Below are 9001 nucleotides of genomic sequence, written 5' to 3' on the forward strand. Positions count from 1 at the left end.
CCCATGGGAGCTTGAAACTCTACTGAAGTGGAGGGGGTAACCTGACCTTTTTTCTTTAGAATCACTAATTGAATCACGAACAGTCATATTGGAAGTTCTGGCGTCGAAAAAAATGTTCGTAACGTAGTTTCACCAGTAACTATGTTACGAACATAGGTTTACCGGTGGTTAGTGGATAAACTAGTGGTTTATCCACTAGTCCACCGGTAAACTTTTTCGAAGTTTGACGTGCTTCTCGTGTGGGCTTCCTTTACCTTTGCCTTTTTTTTTTTTTTTTTTTTTTCTTAATAACCAATTTATCCACTAGTCCACCAGTGATTCCAAAGGAAAAAGGTCAGGTTACTCCCTCCACTTCGGGTGGGTTTCAATCTCCCATGGGATTCAATTTCTACTCCTGACCGATAACACCCACTGTATGTTTACTGAGCGAGCAACAATACAAATGCCATTAGCAAAGTACTTTTACTGGTAAATTTATCGAACTTTTGCATGCTTTTCGTGTGGGCTTTCTTTACCTTCGCCCAAATTCTAAATGGGAAGCATAAAAAGAATTAATCTTGAAAGTTACTAAGCTTTTCATACCAACAGAGAAATATTGTTCAAGGTTAGGCTCAAATCGATATCAGATGAACTAATGAGACTCGTGGCAGAGAAGAAAAATATATGGGATGCATGTAAATTAAGAGGTGACAAAGAAGCCTATGGTATAAGACCAGCTTATAGATATAAGCTGATCTGAAATCAAGTCACAAACGAGGTTAGGCAGGTGAAGGCATATTACGAGAAATGTTTGGCAAAAGATGCAAAGATTTCTTTACTTATGTAAACTCTAAAAGGAAAGGGGATAAATCAGATTGGTCCACTTGATATCAACGGTTTGACTGTTGAACCTGCTGAGGTAGCTGACAACCTAAACGAGTATTTGCCATCTACATTTACACGAGGAGTTATTCAGGGAGGGGAATGCCAGTTTAGCAAACTCTCGAAGGGAGCAAAATGATTTTGTAATAACTGAGAGCAAAGTAGAGGAGAAATTATTGAAGTTAACCATAAGAAAGGCACCTGGGATAGTAGTAGTAGTAGTAGTAGTGGCACATGATGCAAGAAAGCAAGTGTAGGAGCTTATGCAGCATCAGCCGAAAAAAAAAAAATCACACCATTCCCTCCAAATGCCTGTCCAGTTCCTCCTTAAATTTATTTAACCTATCAACTTCTACAACGACAGATGGAAGTTTGTTCCAGCAATTAACCACCCGCTGGCTAAAGGCAAATTTCCGCACATCTATTCTACATCTGTCCTTTCTTAATTTGAACTTATGTCCCCGTAGGTTGGTAATCTGAACAAGTGGAAGGATCCCATCAGAATTCAGCGTGCTCAACCCATTCAAGGCCTTATATACCTCAATCAGATCACCGTGCAGGTGCCTAGTCTCCAGCCACTGCAATTTGCAGAACTTAAGCCTCTCTTGGTAAGAGAATCCCTTCATTCCCCTCACCAATCGTGTTGCTCTTCTCTGTACACGCTCAAGCAACTCTACATCCTTCCTAAAATGAGGCCTCCAGACCTGTACGCAGTACTCAAGGCGTGGCCTGACCATTGCCTTATACAGAGGGACAATCACCTCCTTTTCCCTGCTAGCAAAATTCCTATATATCATTGACAAAACCCCATGACCCGCCCTAGCAGCCTGTGTGCACTGCTCAGAAAACTTCATATCTGACTGCACAATTACTCCCAGGTCTTTTTCATTTTCTACCACCTTAAGTGTAGTACCACACAGTTGGTACGTTTCTCTGGGGTTACTTCTACCCATATGCAGTACTTTGCATTTGTCAAGGTTGAACTTCAGTTGCCACTTCTTAGCCCATCTGCCCAAATTATCTAGATCCTGTTGCAGTAGCACACTGCCATTACTGTCATTAACAACTCTGCCAACCTTTGTGTCATCTGCAAACTTCGACATTAAGCCTGATATACCTTCATCAATATCATTGATAAATACACAAAACAACAGAGGACCCAACACCGAACCCTGTGGGACTCCACTAATAACATTAGTCCACGAAGAGCAGCACCCATTGATTACCACCCTCTGTCTTCTCCCACTTAACCATCCTTTTATCCATTGTAGCAACTTACCCTTAATACCATTCTGCTCCAATTTGTACAGTAGTCTTCCATGCGCAACAGTGTCAAAAGCTTTCCTGAAATCCAAGTATATGATATCAAAATTATTTTTTGCATCCAGTTCCTTTGTGACCACATCATAATAACCAATCAAATTTGTCAGACAAGACTTTCCCTTAACAAACCCATGCTGTGTTTGAATTATTGCTGCAGTCTTGTCTAGATGATCCTGCAATGCATCTTTAACCAGCGACTCCATTATTTTACCCGGAACAGAAGTTAAACTAACTGGTCTGTAATTACTCGTGTCACCCTTCGATCCACCTTTGTGAATTGGGGACACATTTGCACATCTCCAGTCCATGGGAACCTCCCCTGAGTCCAAGGATGCTCTCATAATTATGGCTAAGGGTTTGCTTAGTTGCTTTGCCGCCTCCTTTAAAATAACTGGATAGATCCCACCCACCCCAGGTGCCTTTCTTATGTTTAACTTCAACAATTTCTCCTCCACTTTGCTCTCAGTTATTACAAAATCATTAAGCACACTGCTACAATTTGATAACCTTCTTCCATTTTCAAATTGTAATAATTCCTCCCGTGTGAATGTAGATGCAAAATACTCATTCAGTTTGTTTGCTATCTGAGCAGGATCATCAACAGTCGAACCATCGATGTCAAGTGGACCAATCATATTCATCCCCTTCCTTTTAGCGTTTATATAAGTAAAGAAATCCTTGCTGTTTTTCTTAGCATCTTTTGCCAAAGATTTCTCGTAATCCGCCTTCGCCTGATGGATGGGATCGATCCAGTTATATTAAAGGAAGCAGCAAAGGAAGTAAGCAAACCGCTAGCCATAATTATAAGAGCTTCTTTGGACTCATGGAATGGAGATGTACAAATATGTCCCCAATTCACAAAAGAGGATCAAAGGTTGACATGAGTAAGTAAAGACTTGTTAGTTTAACTTCTGTTCTGGGAAAATTAATGGAGGCACTGCAAGATCATCTAGACAAGGCTGCAGTTATATTCAGACATAGCATGGATCCTTTGTTAAGGAGAAGTCTTGTCTGACCAATTTGACTGGATACTATAATATGGTCACAAAGGAACTGGATGCAAAAAATAATTTTGATATCATATACTGTACTTGGATTTTAGGAAAACTTTTGATATGTTCTATATGGAAGCCTACTATACAAATCGGAGCAGTATGGCATTAAGGGCAAATTGCTGCTATGGATAAAGGGATAGTTGGGTGGGAGGAGACACAGAGTGATAATCAATGGATACTGCTTTTCATGGACTAATGTTATTAGTGGAGTGCCCAGGGTTCAGTGTTGGACCCATTGTTTTCTGTATTTATTAATTATACTGATGAAGGCAGTGGCATATCTAGGTGTCATCCTAAGGAGGGGGCAGCATTGCAACCAGGTTCAGGTATTGTCGTGGGGATGGGGGGGAGCATGGTGACCAGGGTTTTGAGGTTTTTTTAGGAACACCTCCTGCCTTCTTTTTCTTTAATTTCAAATTTTTGGTTGGGGGAGCATATGCCCCTTCTGCCAACCCCTGAATGCAACCCTGGATAAAGGTATATCAGGCTTAATGTCCAAGTTTGCAGATGATAGGAACATTGGCAGGGTTGTTAATTACACTAATGACAGTACGTCTCTGCAAAAGGATCTAGAGCAATGGAGCAGGTGGGCTGAGAGGTGGCAACTGAAGTTTAACACTGACAAATGTAAAGTACCACATATGGGTAGCAGTAACCTCGGAGTAACATATCAACTGCGTGGTACTACACTGAGGGGAGTGGAGAATAAAAAAGACCAGGCGGTAATTGTGCAGTCAGATATGAAGTTTTCTGAGCAGTGCAGACAGGCTGTCAGAGCAGGTCATGGTGCCTAGTCAATGATATACAGGAATTTTTCTAGCAGGGATATGGAGGTGATTATCCCCTTGTATAAGGCAATGGTCAGGCTACACCTTGAGTACTGTTTACAGGTCTCAAAGCTACATTTTAGGAAGGATGTAGAAATGCTGGAACGAGTACAGAGAAGGGGAATGAGATTGGTGAATGGAACAAATGGTTGCTCTTACGAAGAAAGGCTTAAGTTCTGCAAATTGCAGTGTTTGGAGGCTAGGCGCCTGTGAGGTGATCTGATTGAGGTGTATAAGGCCTTGAATGGTCTGAGCAAGCTCAATGCCAATGAGATTCTTTCTCTTGTCCAGATTAATCACCTGACGGGACATAAATTCAAATTGAGTAAAGACAGTTATATAATATATGTGCGAAAATTTGCCTTTGGCCAGCAGGTGGTTAATAGTTGGAACAAACTTCCATCTATTGTAGTGAAGGTCAACAACTTAAATCAGTTCAAGGCAGAACCAGCAAACACTTGGGGTAAATGGATGGATGAAATGGGAAGGCTTTTTTTTTTTTTTTTGGACAATGCTGTATTTGCTTCCTTTCTTGCATCATATGCTAATGCTGAAGATAAGAGTGCTCTTATTGTAAATTTATTATTCAAATTTAGACAAGGTGTTCAAATTAAAAAATGATAATCATGTTTAGTTAGGAAGAAACTGGTTGTTCAACAATTAAAGAACCAATATTTGCTTCAGAAAACAGTCAAAGCCAGAAGTAGATTTATGCACAAGTGTATATAGCACTAGCAAGGATTTCCATCAAAGGGCAGCCCCAAGAAATGACTCAGAGCTAGAACATTTTAGGAAGATGTGGGGAGGTGAGACATTTGTTGACTTTGCATCCTGAGCCCTTGATTTGCACCTCAGGCTCCTGATAGTCTAAGACCATCTCTGGTCGCAGCCATAAACAGTTACAAGTCCAAATTGTTCTTATACCTTTTTTTTTTTTTTTTTCTTGTTAGTTGTTGGCGCATCAGCTTCTATGGCCATAATGCACCTACTGTGATCCAAGCCCGAGGCGGGAATCAAACCCGCGACCTTTGGGTTGCCAGGCAGGAACTTTACCTACCTGGCTAGCCCAGTTGGCTCTTATACCTATCTTTGATACTTCCCAGCAGAGGAAAGGCATATTCACATATGTATAATTATAGGAGTGAGCATTAGATATTTTAGTACTCTGGGAACTTCAAAATATACAGATCATATATACTGGGAAGTCAATAGTTATACTTTCATTATATAATGCTTTTAAGAATGTGTCACATGACAGCTCAATTAGGATGTTCATTTCTTTTTGTGACAATTCTTCTCCCATATATAAATGTGGGATAATGTCACCACCAATACGCAGGTTGCAAGACTAAGCATATTAAATGCACACCACAACAGTACTAAGCAAACTAAACATGGGCCACCACAAAAAATGTACAGCCCTAATATTATTCTTAAGTGCTGCTCAGGTATGATCACGCTACATTCATTATTTACTTAAATTAAAGTAAAGAATGAGCACATCATCATCCTTCATTAGAATAAATCTGTATTTATTTTTAGGAAACGAATACCAAAACATAAGTTTTGTGGTATGACTGTATTTCTTTTTTAGCGTCTTGTTGCTGCCTCTTTGCTCACTTACACACCTCATTAAGACTGAAGAAAACGTTGAGTGAATTTTAAAAGAATGCAGAGGCATCAACAAGGCATTTGAAGTGGGAGAGAATCATAGTACAAAACATGTTTCTGTATACATTTTGTAGGAAATAAATAAATACAGATTTATAATTTTAATGCTTAAAAATACAGAAAGCACCTTATTCGGAAAACCTACTATGATGAAGATGTAAACTTCTTGGCCACCCTTCAATGAAATAGTTTCATCAAAGATCCATGTGTTTATCCTACTTCTAAGTAAGGATTAGTTTCTCATTTCATTATTTGTAGAAGAATAAGAGAAATTTACCTCAATATGGTACATAGAACACTTCCGTACGATACTCTCCAGAAATTAAAACGAATATAACATTAACGCAAAATGATTTACAGTAAAAAATAAATTGAAATAATTAAAAAATCAATTGAACACAATTAAAAATTTATTTAAAGAAAGTTTAACACAAATTTTTAAAATTTGTTTTTATTTTTTACTGTAATCATTTTGCTTTAATGTTATATTCATTTTAATTTCTGGAGAGTATCATACGGAGGTGTTCTACATACCATATTGATACCATGATATAAATTTCTCTTATTCTTCTACAAATATTGAAATTAATGTATAACATATTGAGCACCATAGCTCTGGTTTATACTATCATTTCACTATTGTATTTATTAATGCCATCTATTATAAATTATATACTGTGCAATAATTCCTGAATGTATGTTTGTCTGTGATCTTATTTTAGTTTTGCATCAGCAGAGACAAGTCATATGTCAAGCAGATGACCTGAATTAGGAAACAAATTTATGACATCAAGAGGAATTAACTATTTTTAATTACAAAATTATGCAACTGAATGGGATATAATAGTGCTTTCAACCATATTACAAGTTTTGCAAGTTAGCCTAAATATTATGATACATAAGCAGATTGCAATGTGTGTTTTAACCAGCCTAACGATAATTTATAAAATGCACTGCATGGATCATAAGTTCGTTTGCATACACATTTGTTGTTAGACGATTGCATCATGAAACTGGAACAATTTGATTGTGAAATTGTAATTTTAAAGCATGTAGACTTGGAACCTGTATCTCCATATCCACTTCCCCAGGACCACACAGTTTTTTTTAAAATAAATATTTATTTTTAAATGTATAAGTTTAGCAGTTAAACAATGCAATATTTAAATTTTCCAGTACATTTTGCATGATTTTATATTAAATTATTTGTTAGGGTTAGGCTATACTAACCCCAACCTCATTACACCTGACTCAGAATGTCCGATTTGTTTTTTTGTGGGACGGAGACAGAGATGTGCCCCCTCCACTTGCTTCTACTTTCGCACAACTTACAGATGAAAGGAAGCATAGAACCAATCTTCAGAAATTATTATATTATATTACAGGTTCAGTAGTTGACATTTTGTTTACCAAACTGTAAAATGGCGCCCGACACGAGTAAACATTTCTAGTGCATACGTATACACACATATCAAAATATTATTCTGAAGAATGGAGTCTGACAATGCTCCATAAAGAGCACAAAGCAGTCACAGTTAGAGTGAACTCTAAGATTTATTTATGATAAACTTACCATACATTTACGTTTTTCCATTAAATTACTGCGTCATGAACCGAAGAATCGTCTGCATTATACCAGAGCGACCACTTACGGTAAACATTAAAAAAACATTTTCAAGAAACAATTTAGGGCTAAAAGTAGACGAAATATTGAATTTCAAACTGTTATGAACAAAGCAAACTGCATTCGACGGGGATCAGACAGAAGTTTATAACTCGAAGTTTTTTTTATTATTACTATTTCAGCTGATATATTCACAAATATTTAAAAATGCACTGCACTGGCAGCGCATTTTTCTGGCAGTATACTGCCTCGGGGTAGAATATGAGTTGGTCGTGGTCGTAACAGGATTATTATCTGTTTAGAGCCCCCCTCGACTTTATTTTATGCTGTTGTAGGGTTTTAGGTGCATATTAGAAACTTAAGGTTATATTGCACAGTATATAATATGTCTGTAAATTGCGTGTATTCTGTGGTTCATTTTCTGGATGAAAAATGATTATTTTCAGGAAAAAAAAAAAGAATGCTACCATCGCTAGACTAACTCAGCCACCACGTGAAAAAACACTCATAAAAGTTCTTTGCTTTAGCATTAGCAGAGGCATATGACCCAAGAAAGCAAGCCTATAGAGCATCAGCCAAAAAAAGAAAAAAAAAAAACAAATAAATAAAAAATAACCACTTCCACTTCACCCCTCTGTTCGATCGAAATACCTGTCCAGCTGAGCCTTAAACTTATTTAGGCTATCAACTTCCACGACAAGAGATGGAAGTCTATTCCACCAACCAACCACCCGCTGGCTAAAGCCAAATTTCCTCACATCTATCCTACATCTGTCCTTTCTCAATTTGAATTTATGCCCTCTCACGTGATTATTCTGAGCAAGAAGAAGAATCCCATCAGCACTGAGCATGCTCAAACCATTCAAGGCTTTATACACCTCTATCAGATCACCTCGCCGGTGCCTAGTCTCCAGACACTGTAATTTGCAAAACTTAAGCCTTTCTTCGTAAGAGCATCCCTTTGTTCCATTCACTAATCTTGTTGCCCTTCTCTGTACTCGTTCCAGCATCTCTACATCCTTCTTGAAATGAGGCCTCCAGACCTGTATACAGTACTCTAGGTGTGGTTTGACCATTGCCTTACACAATGGAATAATCACCTTCTTATCCCTGCTAGAAAAATTCCTATTTATCATCGACAATACACCATGAGCTACCCTTGCCGCCCGTCTGCACTGCTCAGAAAACTTCATATCTGCCTGCACAACCACCCCTAGGTCCCTTTCATTCTCTACCACTGTCAGTGTAGTACCACAGAGTTGATACGTTGCTCTGGGGTTGCTGTTTCCCATATGTAGTACTTTACATTTGTCAATGTTAAACTTCATTTGCCACCTCTCAGCCCATCTGCTCAACCTTTCCAGATCCTGTTGCAGTAGCATAGTGTCAGTAGTGTCCTTGACAACCCAACTAAGAAATATTGTTCAAGGTTTAGGCCTAAATGGATGTCAGATGAACTAATGAGGCATATGGCAGAGAAGAAAAATGCATGGGATACATATAAATTAACACTTGACACAGAAGCCTATGATAAATATAAGTTGATCTTTAACCAAGTTACAAAGGAGGTTAGGCAGGCGAAGGCAGATTACGAGAAATCCTTGGCAAAGGATGCGAAGAAAAACAGCAAACAGTTCTTT

General features: G+C 38.2%; 1 protein-coding gene across 3 annotated transcripts in view; it reads right to left on the reverse strand.

Annotated features, from left to right (window-relative positions):
* LOC150091902 (uncharacterized) overlaps positions 1-7378 on the reverse strand; it is a 121628-nt gene extending 114250 nt beyond the window's left edge. For all 3 annotated transcript variants that reach the window (XM_090377375.1, XM_090377371.1, XM_090377385.1), the window contains exon 1: positions 7311-7378. The gene's annotated coding sequence lies outside the window, so the exon portion shown is untranslated. The remainder of the gene's footprint in view (positions 1-7310) is intronic.
* Positions 7379-9001: the final 1623 nt, after the last annotated feature.

This window comes from Mastigoproctus giganteus, chromosome 1 (genome assembly GCF_048544385.1).
Source record: "Mastigoproctus giganteus isolate SK-2022 chromosome 1, ASM4854438v1, whole genome shotgun sequence".
Lineage (NCBI taxonomy): Eukaryota > Metazoa > Arthropoda > Arachnida > Uropygi > Thelyphonidae > Mastigoproctus > Mastigoproctus giganteus.